Source organism: Spermophilus citellus (genome assembly GCF_964194105.1).
Source record: "Spermophilus citellus genome assembly, chromosome: 2".
Classification (NCBI taxonomy): Eukaryota; Metazoa; Chordata; class Mammalia; order Rodentia; family Sciuridae; genus Spermophilus; species Spermophilus citellus.
This window is the reverse complement of record NC_138183.1, coordinates 69,817,387-69,837,866: the sequence shown is the minus strand read 5'-3', so window position 1 is coordinate 69,837,866 and position 20,480 is coordinate 69,817,387. Positions and strand designations below refer to the sequence as shown.

The 20,480-nt window shown below is 41.5% G+C and overlaps 1 long non-coding RNA gene across 1 annotated transcript; it reads right to left on the bottom strand.

Moving 5' to 3' along the window:
• Nucleotides 1-300: 300 nt before the first annotated feature.
• LOC308642804 lies at nt 301-20,418 on the bottom strand. Its single transcript, XR_014020644.1, has 2 exons — nt 20,284-20,418; nt 301-753 (listed from the first exon to the last, which is right to left on the bottom strand). It is a non-coding gene; the product is annotated as an uncharacterized lncRNA (long non-coding RNA).
• Nucleotides 20,419-20,480: the final 62 nt, after the last annotated feature.

The window sequence follows — 20,480 nt, the reverse complement described above, 5'->3', positions numbered from 1 at the left end:
GTATTAACATTATGTAGACAAGTCAGCAAATAATATCACAAAGCCTGGGCTTTCTATTGAGATCTTACTCTGAATGCTCCTATGATTCCATGGGGAATAGATACTTACCTGCTAACCATAGTTTCTTACAATTTAATTTCTTTTTAAAACCAGATAGGAAGTCTTTAATATAATATCCTCCCATATAATTCTCCTGTGTCATTCCATTTGTGCATCCAGGTCCACACTGCCAATCAATCACTGTCTTCCTGCTCCAGCCTCAGAATCCTTTTTTTTTTTTTTAAAGAGAGAGAGAGAGAGAGAGAGAGAGAGAGAGAGAGAGAGAGAGAGAGAGAGAGAGAGAGAGAGAATTCTTAATATTTATTTTTTAGTTCTCGGCGGACACAACATCTTTGTTGGTATGTGGTGCTGAGGATCGAACCCGGGCCACACGCATGCCAGGCGAGCGCGCTACCGCTTGAGCCACATCCCCAGCCCCCTCAGCATCCTTTTCACAGGACTGTGCTCCTGGCAGCCATGCGCTGTTGATCTCAGTTGGTACTGGCACTGAACCCACTTGCCGCCTTGCTTTGGACCACAGCTGCCTTCTGATTCAAGTATCGAGTTGGCCTTTGGGTCCTTCTCTTTGCAATGACAGTGCTTCCTACTCAGTTTTTGTTTAGTAGAGTACTTGTCAATGCCTGCTCCTTTGACATATCCAGACCTAGGTTCTGAGTCTAGATGTTCATCTGAATGACGCAATGTTTTCTCATTCTAAAATGAAAAAAAAAAAAAAAACCAAAGACTTTATTAAATAGATATTTATCTAGTGAGCCTTTCAGTTATTAAGTCAGTTAACAAATGCCCTGGATACTATGGCACTAACAGATTTGTGATTTTTGATCTTTAATGGGCTTTAAAGGTCTGGTTCCCATGTCAGATCTGCTGATTCAGCACCTATGGAGCTTTTTGCCTGAGCATATTTTGAGGAATAGAAGAAGAATCAAAATTTCATAGGTGGTTTCCATGTGTACTAGAAGTCGGGAACATCTCCCTGTATTTGCCCCTTGGGGTATTGTTGAGGCCAGGGGAGTCTGTAGTAACAGGATGTGGAAGCTTGGATGCTGAGGTGTTCTAAGTACAGGACTCATTTTTCTTTCTTTCTTTTTTTAAAAAAATATTTTTAATTATAGATGGGCACAATACCTTTATTTTATTTGTTTATTTTTATGTGGTGATGAGGATCAAACATCAGGGCCTCATAAGAGCTAAGCAAGCTCTCTACCACTGAGCCACAACCCCACCCCTCAAGTGTAGGACTCTTGCTCTCAGGACTTCCATTCAACTTATCTAGAGAATTGCTAGAAATAAGTTGATGGCAGTTAACTTACCACTAGTCCATGTAGTGCCACTTCCTGACAATCTGTATTCAGATCTGCAAATGTTAGCGGGGCTAAAGGGAAGGCTCGTACTGATGCTATTGACTATTGTATATACTGTGCTCAAGTCTGTGTGCTCTGATGGAATGTATGTTGGAGATCTTTATCATTCCATGGATAGAGCTGAAGTGAACGAGCTCTGGAGTATGATCATCCTGGGTTTGAATTCTAGCTTCATCATTAATTGATTAGTTGTGTGACCTTGAACAAATTTCTTAACCTTTATAAGTCTACTTATTCTTTCATCAGCAAAATGGACACGATGCTTGGCTCAGCATTATTTCTGGACTCGCCCTGCCCCCAACTCCCCATGCTGGGGATAGAACCTGCACAGAGCATTGTTTTCAGAAATGAATTAGATAATTTATTCATGCAGCTGATCCAGGTGAGTGCTCTATCCATATAGTTGTGTTTTCATTTTACACAAATAACCTGAGTCCTAGTTTGATCTTAGACACCGGCCCTCATGCTAAGTAATACATACTGCTTGAATGCTTTACATTTCTGTTTATGTGGAAAGTAAGTGACATCATATTGCTCTGGGTCAACCCCCAGTGGTTCCTCATCTCTTTCAGAGCAAAAGCTCTAGGCTCTGTATGGTCTGTCCCTACCCACTCCCCAAATACTCATTTACCTCTGTATCTCCCTTACTCCGTCTGCATTTGCCACATCTTGTTCTCTGTTATTTCCAGGCACATTTCTGCCTCAGGGCCTTTTCACTTGCCCTTTTCTCTGGCTGCAATGTTCTTCTATTTGTTATCAACTCCTCCTTTAGTTTTCTGTTCAAATATCCCACTTACTAGTGAAGCCACTTATGTTAGCTTATTTTCACTGCAACAAAAATACCTAATAAGAACCATGTAGGGGAGAAAAGATTTATTTGGTTCTCAGTTTCAGTCCATGGTCGGTTGGCTCCATTTCTCTGGGTCTGAGGCGAGTCAGAACATCATGGTGGGAGGGTAGTGGGGCAATACTGTTCATGGCAGCCAGGAAGGAGGGAAGAAAAAAGGGGGAAAGGGAGGGAGAGAGAAAGAAGTAGGGTGGGCAGAAAAGAGGAGGTAAGGGAGAGAGAGAGAAAGAAGAAGGATGAGGAAGAGGAGAGAAAGAAGAAGAGATGAAGGAGGAGAAAGGACCAGAGGGAAGATAAATCTGTGGAAGGCACAACTCCGGTGATCTTTCTTCAACCAGGTCCCACCTCCCAGGGGTCTATTCAGCCAGTGATGGATTAATTCAGTGATGAGTTCACAGCCCCCCAAAACCCCATCTCTGAGCACCTGGAACTTTGGGTGACATTCCAGATCTAAACTAATAATCCCACTGTATGCAAAAAAGCCCCTGTCTAGTCTCTTCTTGTCTCTCAGATTCAAGTATTTCTTCAGGGCAGTTATTACTGTTTGACATATTTTGTATTTATTTGTTTATTGTTTGTCTTCTCTCCGCAAGGCCCTTGTTTTGTGCCCAGAGCTTAGAACTGGGTTTAATACATAGTAAATGCTCAAGAAATGTCTCTTGGGTTAATGAATGAAAGCGCTTTTTGTTTGCAAACTACTGAAGTTCACTTAATCAGAAAATATTCATTGACCATGTATTTTCTTCAGGCATTATTGGGAACATGAAGGGTCTTAAAAGAGTCCCTAGTTCTTATTAAACTTAAAACCTAATTTTGGAAAAATGATTTACCAAAGTGGTAAAAACAAAATAGCAATAAAAATAACTCAACATAAGAAAGTAATAGAGTATAAAGAGTACAAACATTAAAACAAACCAGAGGGCAGAAAAAGTTTGGTGGGCAGAAAAGGTGTACAACTTGGCATCTGAGCAAGAGATACAGATTGTGATTGGCAGAGAACTGCAGGATGGAAGGATATAGGAGATGGAGGACAGTAAAGACCTTCAGGGACTTTAAAGGATATCCAGCCCACTGTGGGTGGGCTTTCATAGGCAGAAGTGGTCAATGAGGTCCTAGATGTCTTTGCAAGCCAGACAGGACTTGGGGATGGTGACCTTGATTTGGTGGCTTTGGGAGGATGACAGTGTTGGAGGGTGGGCTACAGTGACATTGTTGGTTACTGCAACCTGGCTGATATGCACAGAAAAGCAGGATATGGAGAGACTCCCTAACAGGGCATCCTATGGAGACAGACCAGGCTGAGGGCCCAGAGACCTAACCATATACCACAGAGAAAACTAGCCTTGAAAATTAACTTGACCACACAGAGGCTGGAACCTCTTCAGTCCTGTTGTTTCTTTATATCTTTCTTCTATTAACATTTAGTCTCTTGGTCATTAGTACTTTTAACCAGGTAGGAAGAATGAAATCTAATCTTTTAAAACCTATTTCAACCTCTATATTAAAATTGGTTTGCAGAGAAGCAGAGACTTGTGTCTAGGGATTTTATAAACACTTAAAAAAACATCATAAACATTTATTTTATAATGGTTTATAGATTTAGTTAAAACAGCCTTCTTGTTTTGCAAATCTGGTTCAAATCACCTACCTATCCCAGTCCCAAACCCACAGAGATAGACAAGGGCTCTGTCCCCTGAAGTAGTTTTGCTATAGTGCTCAGAACTATGTTTTGCTTAGAAACTTCCCCACTGGCAAGGCATAACAATGGTGTTAAACAGATGTTTCGCTGCTCTCTGAGGCCCTGTCAGGTCAATGGGCTACTGTTTATGCCTGTAAGGATTCTTCGTGTCTGTTTGGAGACATGGCCTATTCCCAAACCCAAGTGATAGAGGCAGAGCAGCCTGAGTCTCTGAATTACTTAGCTTGTTACCCTAACAGCCTTCTGTGTGTTCTCCTGTTAACAGCCTCTGTGATGAATATGAATTTAGTTTCACAAACAATTTAGAATGATTTTAGTTACCACTTGGAATCTTGGGATGCCATCACATTGGTCTTAAAATTCTCCTTATAAATTCATTGATGAATGGATTTTAAAAACCACCTCATTGCATACAAAGAAAGGAAGCTTCTTCACTGTTTTTCACTATTGAGGTGATAAGAACAAAATAAGAGTGAAAAGAAATGCATTCATAGAAATGCCTGCAAAACCCTGTTAGGATCTATTTTCACAGAGGAAATGAGGTTGAGTATTATGTGTAGCTTTTCTTTCCATCCTGATTTTCTGTAAGCAACTGCCCAGTATTTCAACATGACTCTGCTGAAGTTTAATAGGACTGACTTGGATTGAGATTAATTACTTCTTGGGTGGATGGTCCTCCAAATGAAGGGGGTGCTGGGACCAGAGTCTCTGAGGCTGGATATCAAATAACACAGTAGCATAAAGCCAGCAGCATCATGAAATATCCCTTCCCTATCACTCCTGCATAACTCCAGCACGCATGATAAATGACTCTTCACATTCCTTGTTAGAATATTGTCATTTTGAACATTCTTAAAATAATCTACTTTGGCCATCTTTATTTTAGATTTTGCAAACAATTAATAAGGCATAGAAATATAAAGATTGGGGCTGGGTTGTGGCTCAGCAGTAGAGCACTCACCTAGCATGTACGAGGCCCTGGGTTCGATCCTCGGCACCACATAAAAATAAACAAATAAAGGTATTGGGTCCAACTACAACTAAAAAATAAATATTAAAAAAATACGAAGATTGGCTGTACTGAGATATCTCTCCTAAGACCATATACTCTAGACTTAGTATTTTCCATATAGATTTAATTAGTTTTATACATTTAGGGAAGACTAATTTTATAAGTTAAAGCAAATGGTACTTTTAAAGAACCTTTACATTCTATTTCTGATTTGTAACAAGTAGGAGAAAAAGCTTTTATGCTTTACAAATATACAGACAAAAAGGTGAGGTTAGTCCCATTATGATGTAAATTTATCAAATTTCTAGATGAATTTCCACATTTAAGAATTAACAACTTTCCAGAAAATGCCATGCCTGTATAATGTGAATTTTTTAGTGAATATTCTCAAATTTCTGGATTCTTATTTTATATTTCTGCCTTTTTTTTTCAAATAGAATTGCCTGAAAAACATCAACAAAACCAACAAAAACTTTTCCCAGAGCTGTGATAATGAAATTATAGTGTTTATCTGAACTATCAAATATATAGATTCCCATAGCAATGAGTACTTGTTATGATTCTGGCACTTCAGAGAAATGGAAATAAGTCTGTCACCTAAACATTTAATAAATGTTGAGTCTGTGCTCTAAAATGATTTTTAAGCCACTTTTGCTTTTACTTAGTAACTTCCAAAGGACTTAGGAGTCTTTCTAACTTCAGGCTAAATCCATGGTTCCTTCTCCTCTTTCAATGTTTAATGATCAATGTACACAAACCTAAGTTTAAAAACCAGTGTATGTGTTCACGCTCTCAAATAACTGGGAATTAGTTTTCTCAAACTTTCTTTAAAACAAGGTCACCAGTTGAACTGAGTTTATGCGTGAAAAATTTCACCCCAGAAGGATAATATTTTTGGAAAGGAGTGCAAACAGGAGCTTTGAATGGAAGCATGTGTGTGTGTGTGTGTGTGTGTGTGTGTGTGTGTGTCTGTAAATGGAGGGCAAAAAGGTTGTAATTGACAGGTCCCTTCTGTGGTGCAAAAGATACCATTAGAGTAACATGAAGTTACACTCAATTAGGCTGTTCCTTTACTTGTGTCTTAACAAAAAGGGTTTGAAATTCAGGAACTAGGATCCTGCAGCTTAGTAAGGAAAATTAAAATGTGTAAAGGGAGGAAGTTCATTGACTTTAAAATATTTTATCCTCAGTAAGAAACAGATAGGAAGACTTTTGAAGAAAAATGTTTTTAAGTAATCCACAGGGACCTATAAAAATTTAAAGAGTTGGAAAACATTATAATGAAACTCTGCATCTGGTTGACATTTAAATAAAGCTGCCAGTGTACAAACTAATTTCAGGACAACAACTCTAGAGACATATTTTTAAGAGAAAGTGTAGAAAAATTTATTTTTTGGCTGAGTAAATCTTAACACCACATGTGAGGGAATCAATATTTCTTACATTATAGGTTTGCCAGACAACACAGAGCATCTGGGAGTACCATAGAGAATACTGTAACTGGGGACTTGATTATGTGCTTTCATGTATTGGATTGCACACAGAGGCCAGATCTAGTTCTTTTGGAAAAGATAAGCCAAGTCTATCGACTCTGTAATGCTTAAGTAGATGAAAGGTAAGTGCACAGATGTCTGTAGGCATTGTGCAAACTGGGATGAAGAAAAACTATAAAAACCAAAAAGCAACAAAAACAATAAGAACCCTGTGTTTTGACATGCTGTGAGGCTGTCTGTTGACACGAATGTGATGGAGTTGAAGAGGTCTCTGGCTGGGATCTTAAGATGTGTTTACTCCTGGACAAAGAGTCAAAGTCTGTGAGTGGGCAGGAGTCTAACACGTCCCTTGTTATAAGCCTGGGGCTGTGGATCCACTCTCTTCTAAAGAAACTAATCTAGGCTCTTAGTGTAACAATCCTAAACCATTTAAAGGAACCATTACTGAGTATTTTAGCGGAAATCTTCCCAGTTGGTTAGAAAATCAGGTTGCACAGAATTCAGTTTCTAGTCTCTAGAATCCAGAGCCAGATTCACTCTGTTACTAGTGTCTCTGTCGCTAGTCCATTGGCATCAAGTTTGGTGCTCAGTTAATGTGTTTCTGTGTTAGTTAGATTTTTTGCTGCGGTGATAAAATACCTGAAAAAATCAACTTAAATGAGGAATGATTTATTTTGACTTACGGTTTCAGTTCATGAAAGCCAAGCAGTGGGAAAAAGAAAGAAAGAGCAAGTGTGCACGAGTGAGCTACCATAGACAAAATAGTCTCCAAAGGTATGTCCCCAAGGACCCACTCCCTTCAACTAGGTCCTACTTCCTGCCGTTTCCCCCACATCCCATTAATAGTCCATTCAACTATGGATCCTTCAGTGGATAAATCCACTGAATCCTTATGATCAATCTGAGTCAGAATCCTTATGATCCAATCACTTCCAAAAAGTCCCACCTCTGAACATTGCCGAATTTGGGCCCAGGCCTTCAACATATGAACCTTTGGGGCACATTCCACACCCAAACTATAGCAATGAGTATCTAGCCCAGTTGGTTTATAGCAAGGTTGTAAATTCTAAAAAGTATTATATCTGAGGTCCTAGTAATTACATCTTACTGGGCTAGTTAAATCTTACCGGTCTAGTTAAATCTTACCAACTCAATCAATGGGGCTGCAGGTTTTAATAGAAAGAAATGCAGTGAGCCTTCAGAAGTACACTTCTACACAGAGAGGGTGGAAGAGCATTGGGTGTTGACTCTTGACTATTGGATTTATAGATTTTGACTATCCATACATTTATATGGGTATATAGATAGCACCAATATTATTTTATTAGATTCTATTAACACATCATATACTTGGGCCTATTATTGAACAGTGTTAAAAATGTCCATAATAAAAAGATAAATAAAAGATAGGAAAAGAAAACAGTCCAGTTTATAGTTCCAGATGAACACCAGCCTTAGCTAACTGAGACACAGGAGTGGAAGCCCATCCCTTTCTACACAATAACAGAGTTTCTTTGGAAGAGAAATGAAAAGCACTTGGACCAACCTGTTTATTTGTAAAAGTTTTGTTACCTTGCTGCAGCCCTCCTTCTCTTCAAAGTAACAACATTGCCTTTGCAATGCTTCCACAGGATAAAGAAGTGTACGTGGACATTTGAAATCCTGTTCTCTATTGGCCACAGGGAGACAAAGCAGAGGATTTTTGTTTGGCTGATGAAGGAACATAATGGCAACTTCATGTGAGAGACACGCATGGTTTGAACAATCATTAGTCAAACAGCACCTGTATTTCCCTGTGTGGGAGCAAGGAAAAATAATATTTTCATTATACAAGAAGCAATCAAAAGACTTCCAACCAAGAAAAGCCCAGGACCGGAAGGGTATACAGCGGAGTTTTACAAAACCTTTAAAGAAGAATTAATACCAATACTTTTCAAATTATTTCAGGAAATAGAAAAAGAGGGAGCTCTGCCAAATTCATTCTATGAGGCCAACATCACCCTGATTCTGAAACCAGACAAAGACACCTCAAAGAAAGAAAACTACAGACCAATATCTCTGATGAACCTAGATGCAAAAATCCTCAATAAAATTCTGGCGAATCAGATACAAAGGCACATCAAAAAAATTGTACACCATGATCAAGTAGGATTCATCCCTGGGATGCAAGGATGGTTCAATATATGGAAATCAATAAATGTTATTTACCACATCAATAGACTTAAAGATAAGAACCATATGATCATCTCAATAGACGCAGAAAAAGCATTCGACTAAGTACAGCATCTCTTTTTTTTTTTTTCCTTTTTATCTGAATTCTTTTTTTTTTTTAATTTTTTTTTATTGATTATTTATCGCATTACATAGTTCATGATATATCATCTTTCATACATTAGACTCAAATTGTGCTTTGAACTCCCATTTTCACCCCAAATACAGATTGCAGAATCACATCTGTTACATATTCGCATTTTTACATAATGCCATATTAGTGACTGTTGTATTCTGCTACCTTTCCTATCCCCTACTATCCCCCCTCCCCTCCCCTCCCCTCCCATCTTCCCTCTCTATCTCCCCTGCTGTTGTTCAATTCTCTCCCTTTTTTTCCCCTCCCCCTTGCCCCTCATAGCCTCTTATAATTTTATGTATCCTTGAAGGTCTCCTACCATTTCCATATGCTTTCCCTTCTCTCTCCGTTTCTCTCCCCCCATTCGTCTTTGTTTACTGTAATCTTTTCCTCATGCTCTTTCTTCCTGTTCTGTTCTTAGTTTTTCTCTTTATATCAAAGCAGACATTTGGCATTTGTTTTTTAGGGCTTGGCTAGCTTCGCTTAGCATAATCTGCTCTAATGCCATCCATTTCCCCGCAAATTCTATGATTTTGTCATTTCTTAGTGCTGCATAATACTCCATTGTGTATAGATGCCACATTTTTTTTTATCCATTCATCAATTGAAGGGCATCTAGGTTGGTTCCACAGTCTAGCTATTGTGAATTGTGCCGCTATAATCATTGATGTGGCCGTATCCCTATAGTGCGCTCTTTTAAGGTCCTCAGGGAATAGTCCGAGAAGTGCGATAGCTGGGTCAAATGGTGGTTCCATTCCCAGCTTTCCCAGGAATCTCCATACTGCTTTCCAAATTGGCCTCACCATTTTGCATTCCCACCAGCAGTGTACAAGTGTACCCTTTTCCCCACATCCCCGCCAACACTTGTTGTTGTTTGACTTCATAATGGCTGCCAATCTTACTGGAGTGAGATGGTATCTTAGGGTGGTTTTGATTTGCATTTCTCTGATTGCTAGAGATGGTGAGCATTTTTTCATGTACTTGTTGATTGATTGTATGTCCTCCTCTGAGAAGTGTCTGTTGAGGTCCTTGGCCCATTTGTTAATTGGGTTATTTGTTATCTTATTGTTTAATTTTTTGAGTTCTTTGTACATTCTGGATATTAGGGCTCTATCGGAGGTGTGGGGGGTAAAGATTTGTTCCCAGGATGTAGGCTCTCTATTTACCTCTTTTATTGTTTCTCTTGCTGAGAAAAAACTTTTTAGTGTACAGCATCTCTTTATGTTCAAAACACTAGAAAAACTAGGGATAACAGGAACTTACCTCGACATTGTAAAAGCAATCTATGCCAAGCCTCAGGCTAGCATCATTCTCAATGGAGAAAAATTGAAGGCATTCCCTCTAAAATCTGGAACAAGACAGGGATGCCCTCTATCACCACTTCTATTCAATATAGTTCTCGAAACACTGGCCAGAGCAATTAGACAGACGAAAGAAATTAAAGGCATAAAAATAGGAAAAGAAGAACTTAAATTATCACTATTTGTGGATGACATGATTCTATACCTAGAAGACCCAAAAGGATCTACAAAAAAACTACTAGAACTAATAAATGAATTCAGCAAAGTGGCAGGATATAAAATCAACACGCATAAATCAAAGGCATTTCTGTATATCAGTGACAAAACTTCTGAAATGGAAATGAGGAAAAACACTCCATTCACAATATCCTCAAAAAAAATAAAATACTTGGGAATCAACCTAACAAAAGAGGTGAAAGATTTATACAACAAAAACTACAAAACCCTAAAAAGAGAAGTAGAAGAAGATCTTAGAAGATGGAAAAATATAAACTGTTCATGGATAGGCAGAACTAACATCATCAAAATGGCGATATTACCAAAAGTTCTCTATAGGTTTAATGCAATGCCAATCAAAATCCCAATGGCATTTCTTGTAGAAATAGATAAAGCAATCATGAAATTCATATGGAAAAATAAAAGACCCAGAATAGCAAAAGCAATTCTAAGCAGGAAGCGTGAATCAGGTGGTATAGCGATACCAGATTTCAAACTATATTACAGAGCAATAGTAACAAAGACAGCATGGTACTGGTACCAAAACAGGCAGGTGGACCAATGGTACAGAATAGAGGACACAGATACTAATCCACAAAGCTACAACTATCTTATATTTGATAAAGGGGCTAAAAGCATGCAATGGAGGAAGGATAGCATCTTCAACAAATGGTGCTGGGAAAACTGGAAATCCATATGCAACAAAATGAAACTGAATCCCCTCCTCTCGCCATGCACAAAAGTTAACTCAAAATGGATCAAGGAGCTTGATATCAAATCAGAGACTCTGCGTCTGATAGAAGAAAAAGTTGGCTCCAATCTACATATTGTGGGGTCGGGCTCCAAATTCCTTAATAGGACACCCATAGCACAAGAGTTAATAACAAGAATCAACAAATGGGACTTACTTAAACTGAAAAGTTTTTTCTCAGCAAGAGAAACAATAAGAGAGGTAAATAGGGAGCCTACATCGTGGGAACAAATTTTTACTCCTCACTCTTCAGATAGAGCCCTAATATCCAGAGTATACAAAGAACTCAAAAAATTAGATAATAAGATAACAAACAACCCAATCAACAAATGGGCCAAGGACATGAACAAACACTTCACAGAGGAGGACATACAATCAATCAACAAGTACATGAAAAAATGCTCACCATCTCTAGCAGTCAGAGCAATGCAAATCAAAACCACCCTAAGATACCATCTCACTCCAGTAAGATTGGCAGCCATTATGAAGTCAAACAACAACAAGTGCTGGTGAGGATGTGGGGAAAAGGGTACTCTTGCACATTGCTGGTGGGGCTGCAAACGGGTGCGGCCAATTTGGAAAGCAGTATGGAGATTCCTGGGAAAGCTGGGAATGGAACCACCATTTGACCCAGCTATTGCCCTTCTCGGACTATTCCCTGAAGACCTTAAAAGAGCATACTACAGGGATACTGCCACATCGATGTTCATAGCAGCACAATTCACAATTGCTAGACTGTGGAACCAACCTAGATGCCCTTCAATAGATGAATGGATAAAAAAAAATGTGGCATTTATACACCATGGAATATTACGCAGCACTAAAAAATGACAAAAATCATGGAATTTGCAGGGAAATGGATGGCACTAGAGCAGATTATGCTTAGTGAAGCTAGCCAATCCCTAAAAAACAAATACCAAATGTCTTCTTTGATATAATGAGAACAACTAAGAACAGAGTAGGGAGGAAGAGCAGGAAGAAAAGATCAACATTAAACAGATACATGAGGTGGGAAGGAAAGGGAGAGAAAAGGGAAATTGCATGGTAATGGAGGGAGACCCTCATTGTTATACAAACTTTCACATAAGAGGTTGTGAGGGGAAGGGGAAAATAAACAAGGAGAGAAATGAATTACAGTAGATGGGGTAGAGAGAGAAGATGGGAGGGGAGGGGAGGAGGGGAGGGGGGATAGTAGAGGATAGGAAAGGTAGCAGAATACAACAGTTACTAATATGGCAGTATGTAAAAATGTGGATGTGTAACCGATGTGATTCTGCAGTCTGTATATGGGGTAAAATTGGGAGTTCATAACCAACTTGAATCTAATGTATGAAACATGATATGTCAAGAGCTTTGTAATGTTTTGAACAACCAATAAAAAAAAATGAGGAAACTGTGGCTTACAGAGGTTAAATGAATTGTGCAGAACTGGTTTTTAGTCTCCTATGTCTTCAGAGCTTAGGCTGATCTGCACAGCTCTCTGTGAGTTGTGTCTTATACAGATTTGTCTTTGGGTCATTTCCCACCACCAGGCTTCTTCACTGGTTATAAAGTGAAATTCTGAAAGTCTGTTTCCCACTCTCTGCTTCTCAGGACAGTTTCTGTGTGGATTTACAGAGTTGCAGCAGGAATGGAGGATGCAGGTGGGGAAGGACCGAGGAGCAAGCCAGTGAGGTAATATGGGGTACAGGCCATTCTGAGAAGACAGCCTGCTGAATTTGTGTGTCCAGGGAGGTGGAGTTAACTTCTTCTGGAAAAAAACAAACAAACAAACAAACAAACAAAAAACCTGGAGCTGGGTAGGTTGGGGATAGGTTTCATGCGAAGCAGCTGGGGCCAAAGTTCCTTTTCCTAAGGGTGCTCTAGCTAATTCCTACTGGGAAGCACCTTAAAATGGTATGGCTTTGAATTTAGATGTGGGTTTGGTTATTCCCAGCCCTGTGCGCTAAACAGATAGCCTCCGGAAACAGTTTTCTTAACTGTGAAATAAAGAGTTGTGTTGAATCAATAACATCAAGCTGGAAGGGTCTGGCACAGAATCTGAGGATTCCAAAATAATTGTGATTCCTTCTTCCTCTTTTCTTCCTTGGCAAAGCCATCGCAAAAATCAATACAAGAAGAGGCCCTCTGCATTCTTCAAAGAGGATGAATCCAGGCTGGAAGAGCAGTGATCTGAGCCCCCAAAGTAGAAGGCTTCACACACTTTTCTCTTCCTTCACCGACGATCCTCCAAACTTCAAAATCTGTCGATCACTGTTCCTCACTATTAGCCGTCTCTGGAAAAGAGGGAGCGCGGGGGCGAGTGCGGTTCGGTTCTGTTCCTAAGACAGTTGGATCCCGGGCTGCTGGGTCTTCTGTTGGCTTATTGAGCGCGGGTCTACGCTCCCGCTCCACAGCGCCCCCGCGCGGCCTCCTCCTTCTGGGCGGCGGCCCCTGATTTCGGGGAAGCTTAGACTTGGAGTCGCGACCCACCGCGGGGGTCCCAGGCGTTGGGCAACGCTATCCGCTGGGGACCACTAGAAACTGGAGGGGGATCAAAGCATTCTTGTGGAGCCCGAAGCGCCTGAGGTTGCAGTTTTGTTAGCCTGGCTTCACCTCGTCAATAAATTTTCTGCAGAAGAAGGGGCAGGAGTTGGAGGGCTCAGGGGCTCTTGGTGGCCTGGAGAAGGAGCCAGGAGTTTCTTGCACCTGCGCCCCCGCAGCGTTAAATCAGTGTGAAGCAAGTGACATCTCCCCCTTTCCCCCACTCCCTTCCAACGGCTCATCTCCTTCAGAACACCCGCCTGCTTTCTGGGGTCAGCGTTTTCAAAGAGATTTCCTCCAGCACTTAAAGTTTATGTAGCGCCTCCTTGTAAGGGGCTGGAGCTCAGCTGGCTGGCGTAGGTCTGTCCCTGCACACCCCGATCCCTACGATCCCCAGGGGAAAACACTCACGCAAATCTTTTGTATTTTCTGCACCCCACCTAGAAGCGTTTTAAAAAATACAGGAAAGGACTTTAGAGATAATTCGGTTCCACTTTAATCTCTTCATTTTGCAGAAGCTTAAAGGGAGTGATGGTGAGAAAAGTGGTCCAAGGTCAAGGGTTACTTTAGTTGGCAAAACCAGGGGTTGAACAGGATAGCCCCTAGAGAGTTTTTTTTTTTTTTTTGCTACTTTTCTTTCCCCCGCCCCTCCCCCTTGCTTATTTTGTGAATGAAAATAATCTTTAGGCAGGTCAAGTACTCTTTAAAGAGGTTCTTCCCTCCCCTCCCCCCAATTGGCTACAAGACACTGGGTCATTCTGCAGATATTCAGATGTCGTGGATACTCACTTGTTACACAAAGGCAGAACCAAATGCGATTGATCCCTTCTTCTTATATACTCCTTACCAGCCCAGCTCCACCATGGTAAATGCCATGGAGCATCTGCTCTGTTCAAGTCTTCCCTCAGACTAAGGAGAAAGTTGAGCATAAGGATATTTCTGGCAGAAACTGGGAGGAACACCTCCTCCCAGCAAGAACACTTTTCAGAGAGACTTCCTGAGGTTAAGGGCAAAGGAAATACTTTGGGTCTCCCAAGAGCCCAAATATAGACACCACAGAGTGAGCATCACTCAGGATGGGGCTAGGGAGGTCTGTTTAATTGGCTTGGTCTTTTTTTTTTTTTTTTTTTTTTTTTGCTTAAAATCCATTCAGGACAGAGCTCATCTAGAAGCCACAGGCCCATTGTGGCTGTGAGAACTCTTTTTGTCACTTGAATGAATTCTCCCTAAATTCTAGGGAATTGCATTTTTTTTTGTGTGTGTGAAATTACTCTATAGATAGAATCAATAAGAGAAATATGAAGGAGCAGAAATGTCACCAAAATGTCAAAATCAATGTGAAAGTTTGTTTCTTAGTCTTTTCCCTTTCATATTTTTGTCCTTGGATTTTCTTCATACCCTGGATATTGTGACCTGAGCAAGCAGTCCATGGGACAAGAATTTTAAGATTTGTTATAGCTTCTGATGTTTGTGAGAGAAATTAGAAATCATTGAATTTTGTTTTTTAACCTTATAGTCAAGCAATCTGAGGCCCAAGAAGGTGCAAATATTTGCCCAGTGGTCTATACACAAGACACAAGTTAAATTTTCACCCTAGGACCTGCTCCACCAATATTCTGCTTCTTTCTCCCTCTCTTGACTGCTCTCTACCTGCTGGTTAGACTGTTGGGAAATATGAAGTGTGGATTTGAGACTGGCTAAAATCTGCCCCTTGAAATGTTAAGCTCCAATATGGGATAGGAGTAGAAGGTGGAAAGTTTTTAAGGGTAAGGGTTTGAGGCCCCCTAGGGAATGCAAGGAAGCTCTGACACTGTCTGTCTCCTGATGTGGCACCAAGCCACATACCCTCTCAGGGCAACCTTCCATAGGAAGGGCAAAAACTGGGGTGAAACCCAAGTCCCAATACAATGCTGAATCTCTACCTCCCCTGAGGACCATTTGGAATGGGTACTGAGAAGTCAAGGAAGTCTACAATTGCCTCATCTCCTGGCTGCTGTAAGATCCCCAAGTGAATTGAGCCACATTCCCCAGCAGGAGGTTGGAAGCTGCCTGGGGGTTGGGGCAGGCAGGCTGGCAGATAGACCCTTCAGATATGCAGAAATGATTGCTTCACAGTCCATGCATCTGACTCCACATCCCACTGCAAAGAGCCCCTTAAAAAAAAAAAAAAAAAAAAAAAAAAAAAGAACAACTGTATGAAGGCATTGAGCTCCAGGGAAAATAACTGGCCTCCTTGGTCTCCCATAACCACTGTGGAGCTGTGTATCCCTTTATTAAATCCTCCATGAACTCCTCTGAGTCCTTCCATTTGAAAATTCAAGGGCATGGACTAAGAGTGTCCCTTTTGTCTTCAGTATCTCTGGTTTAAATACTGCTCCCCACGGAGGAGATGAGAGCCCAGTTCTGCGCGTTGTCTTTACTTTTGGACATGCAGAGAAAGAGAGAATTCTAGCAGCCTAGTGGAGAACAGTTATCTCCCCCAAGTTCCTTTCCCTCACCTCCACCCCCACTGATTGTGACAGGTCGTATATTTGATTACACAAAATAAATTGGGAAATCATATCTCTGCAGTCCCATCTGGGATTATTTATTTCGCTGCATCCACAGCCGGTCAAAGTCGTGAGACTGTACAGTGCTAAGAGAAGCTTTCCACGAGAGGAGGTGGATTCGAGGTCATCTTTGGAGAAATTAGAGCCATAACTAGCCACAGAAAGGTCCTTCTACAAGATGCCCAGAAGTTTCTAAACATCAGTCACCACCCCTGGCTCTGCGGCAGGTTGATTTAGCACGGCATCCGAGCTGGTGGTAGAAAGGGGGGGAGGATTCCCACCAGCCGCTTTCTGCATCTCGAGGCCAGAGAGTCTGGGCAGTTGGGCGGAGTCCGGAGGAAATCAGGACTTGAATTTCCCCCAGTCTGGAGCTCTGTATGGGCCAGTTGGTTGAGATGAAATGATAACAATAATATAACTAACTCTCAAGTACTGAATGCTCAGCATGGGCGAGTCACCCTGTCAGGTTGCCAAGTACTCTAAGGCTAATTCTATTTTGCAGTTGAGGAAGGGGAGGCACAGAGAAAGGTTAAGGATCCTTCTTAGCATCCCCTGGGCCAAGGAGTGGCTCCGACATCTGGGCTCTGAGTTTCCCGCGCGGAGGCGCAGAGCCCTGGCTGGGAATCCGCAGAGCGCAAGCCCAACTCCTGGCAGCCGGGGCCCCATGAAAGGCATAAGCATGTTGGAGTGGGGCAGAGGGGCCCCCGGCTCCATGGCCAGTCCGGAGATGTTGGATGAGTGAGTGGGAGACAATTTGAAACGCACTTCCTCCTTTTATTTAATGTACTATTAGTTTTTATTTTTGGAGAGGTGTTTGGAGAAAAGGAAAAAAAAAGTCACACCAAGAAAAGAAAAAGAACTCTGCTCCCTCCTGATTTTTTTTTTTTTTTTAAATTTGGGTTTCCTTGCTTGTCTTGCTAAAGGGGTTCTCACCAGATGGGAAGGGGTGCAGATCAAGAGAGTTGGGGGGAGGAAGAGGGGAGCATGGGGGAACCCCACCCCTCTCACCGTCTCACAGAGATCCACTCACTGAATCAACTGAGGTGCCTGTGCTTGGTAATTTGCAAGAGGGACTCTGAACTATATGTTGTAATATAGTGTCGGTTTACAAGCCAAAAGTACTTCACTGTACACATCATTGGTCTCCCCTTGGCCCCTTTTAAGAAAGAGACCTCTAGAGCAGAGCCGGAGTCCTTTTGTCTCCTCCTTTCAGTCAAGCTCCAGGAAGCATTCAGCAACCTGGCTCTCCGTAGGCTGCAAGTGCTGTCACCTCATGAAGAAAGGAATGTCTATAATGGAGCTAGAACTCAAAGACATTCTAGCCTCATTATTACCCTGTCTTCACAAGGAGCCAGGCCAAGAAAGGGCACCCTTCCCATTTTGCAGATGAGGCAACTGAGGAGTGAAAGAATAACTGACTAGGGTCACACAGACAATGGAACAACAAGCTCTCTGCCTATTTCTTCTGAGAATTTAGTTTACTAGACAGTTTGCATAACTGTGGATTCCTTTCATAGTCCAATCAAAAGTATTATAATTTTCCCCCAAGGAAAAGACACATAATTTCCAATTCAGTATGGTAGCTTCTCAACATCCTGAAGTTCTTCCCAGGAAAAACCCTCTCCCACCTCCCCCACAGCATTTCACTTCCCAGAGATTAGTGGGAGAGGGGTTCTCTGGAGGCATTCAGGGAAGGAGGATGGAGTGTAATCCAACAGGATCATGATTACAGCTGCTTGCCCCCAAGTGAAACAGATGGGGGTGTAGGGAAGGAAGGACAGGCTGGGAGGGGGATAGGTGGAGATAGGCAGGATATCTAGAAAGGGCAGCCCGAGCTCTTTTGCAGATTCTTGCTGAGGAGTTGAGGGAGTGCTGGCGAGGAAATGTTCTTGGGTCCATCCACCTGGAAGCCACCAGTCTAGTTCCTCCAGGAAGCTCTAGTAATCTGCTTTCCCTACTTCTGGGCCCCATGAAGTAGACACAGGGGGAAAGGCTAGCCCCATCTCAGCCAGAACATTCCCAGGGACTTGTCCTCTTTTTCTTTCCAAGTCCCAGGTGTCAACTCCACTGTTCTAGGCTTCCCCAACCCCAATCCCATCTCCCCTCTTGAGTTCAATTGTCGGGGTTTATTGTTTTCTCACTGTATAGTTTTTAGAGCTTGAACTAGTTCAAGGGCTGCTCAGCTAGTAGTTTACTTTCAGTTTAGGAAACAGTCTTTCCTTCTTCTGTTCTCTCCCTTCTCGCACTGTCCCACTTCCCCTCAGTGTAGTTACCCAAAGGTAGCAAGTCTTTTTTCTGGACTTTGTTAACATTAATTTTAAATGCGGGTTAATGATTTCATCTTGACCTGCATTCTTGGGCTTAAAAGCAATAAATAAAATAAAAGCTCAGTTGGCCAACCCCTGCACATACAATCTGCTCCGGTGGTGGAAGTATATAGTTTGCTTGCAACAGGTCTGTGGGGCAGAAACACTGAAACGCCTGTTAACCCACTTCAATCTAATGTATGAAGTATGGTATGTCAAGAGCTTTGTAATGTTGTGAACAACCAATAAAAATTAAAAAAAAAATTAAAGATAGAAATGTGGATAGCACAAGGAGATATGGAAAAAAACGAGAATGATTTGATAAGCAAACAAACAAAAAAGTTTCATGTTATATTACAAGGGTGCCACTCCTAACTCCAAGTGGTAAAATCAGAAGTGGTGCAGGGAAGTAAACAAAACAAAAACCGAACAAACAAGGATGCACTGGCAAACCCACTGGGGACTCCTCAGCAGAAGTTTCTGAGACTTCAGAGCAGAGGCCAAAGTAGGACCAAAGTGCTTAAGCCAATCCTTGACTCTCCCCTGGATCTCTGGGTGACCCGGGACTCATTTCTGAACTTAGGTTCATCACTGGAAGAACAGGGGTAATAACACATTTTTTGCTGTGGTCAAGAATTCACACGCTCCAGCAGAGGTGTAAAAAAAAAAAAAAAGCCCTTTAAAGAGATACACAAAAGGTAAAACTCATTGGTGTTTATTAGGTGGTTCCAAGGAAAGGGCTGGAAGGTTCCTGTGATCTTTTGTCTCCTGTCCTAACAGGCTTGCACCGCTCCCAAATTAGTCTCAGAGAGACTCCTAGAGAGATTAAAATATCTCAAGGAATAAGTCTCCTTGAGGATCGCCAGCAGCGCTGGGGAAGCACCAGCACAAATGGAAATCTAGTGCCTGGTGGCCAGGGAAGAACTTAACATCACCAAAGGCGCGGGGATACCTGCCTTTCCAACTGTCCGCATTAGTTTCAGTCTTTCCTAAACAGCCTTTGTTCCCACTTCTCTGAGCCTGATTAACTTCTAACATTCTGACAGAATCATAGAAAAGTAATGTTAGAAGCAGTTCAGCAATTTACTTCTCCCAACAAATTTTTATTGTCAGTCTACTATGTATGTGCTCAGTACAAGGACATCGAATTTCTTAATCTGTTTCCTACACGGATCCTACTTGAGAGGGCTTGACTAAAGATGAAAGGAGAAAAGCTTCTATGTAATTTTAAATATTTAGCTCAAAAATGGAATGCAGCATTGAAATAGTTTATTAATTCTTTCGATTTGTTGGAAATTTAATTTTCTTTTAGACATTTTTATGGAGGATTTTTTGAGGGAGATGGAAGAAAGTTTTTTTTTTTAAAATACATTCCTGCATAAAAAGGAATTCTTTTTTTTAGAACTTTGTTTAAATGCATTCTTAGAGCGACTCTACTGAACTGTATTTCTTAGAGGCGTGCATTTCCATTCTCTCCAAAATTAATTGTAATAGCTATTGAAAGCAGAAAAAAAAACTTGTAGTTGAGTTGGCCACCTGCCTAACAAACTCTATGAAAGTTAATGAACTATTTTGCATTCCTGAGGAGGAGCAGCGCTACCCACAAAACACCCACAAGTATTTGTACGTTAACTAGGCTCCAGGATGCAAGATAACCGTTAATTTACTAGTGCAGGAGAAAAAAAGGATGACGCTGTGCTCCTGATTTCAGTGGCCTTATCTCCGCGCCCAACTTTGGTCAGTGATTGAGTCGCAGAAATACTGGAGATGCTGATAATGCGAGACCAACGCTAGCTTTTTCTATCTCTTATTTTTTACCTTCTGTTGTGGACAACGCGATTCGTAACAGGGTGTCTCTGCCCATTTCCTAGTCGGTGAGATAAATGGCGATTTCTTCCCCGCAGGTGTCCGCACACTTCAGATTTAGCTGCCGGACCAGAGACCCGGCTGCATCGAAGGCCCGGCTGGCGGACTCTGGCTGAGAGTTCGGCAGGGAGGAGCGCCTCTACCGCACG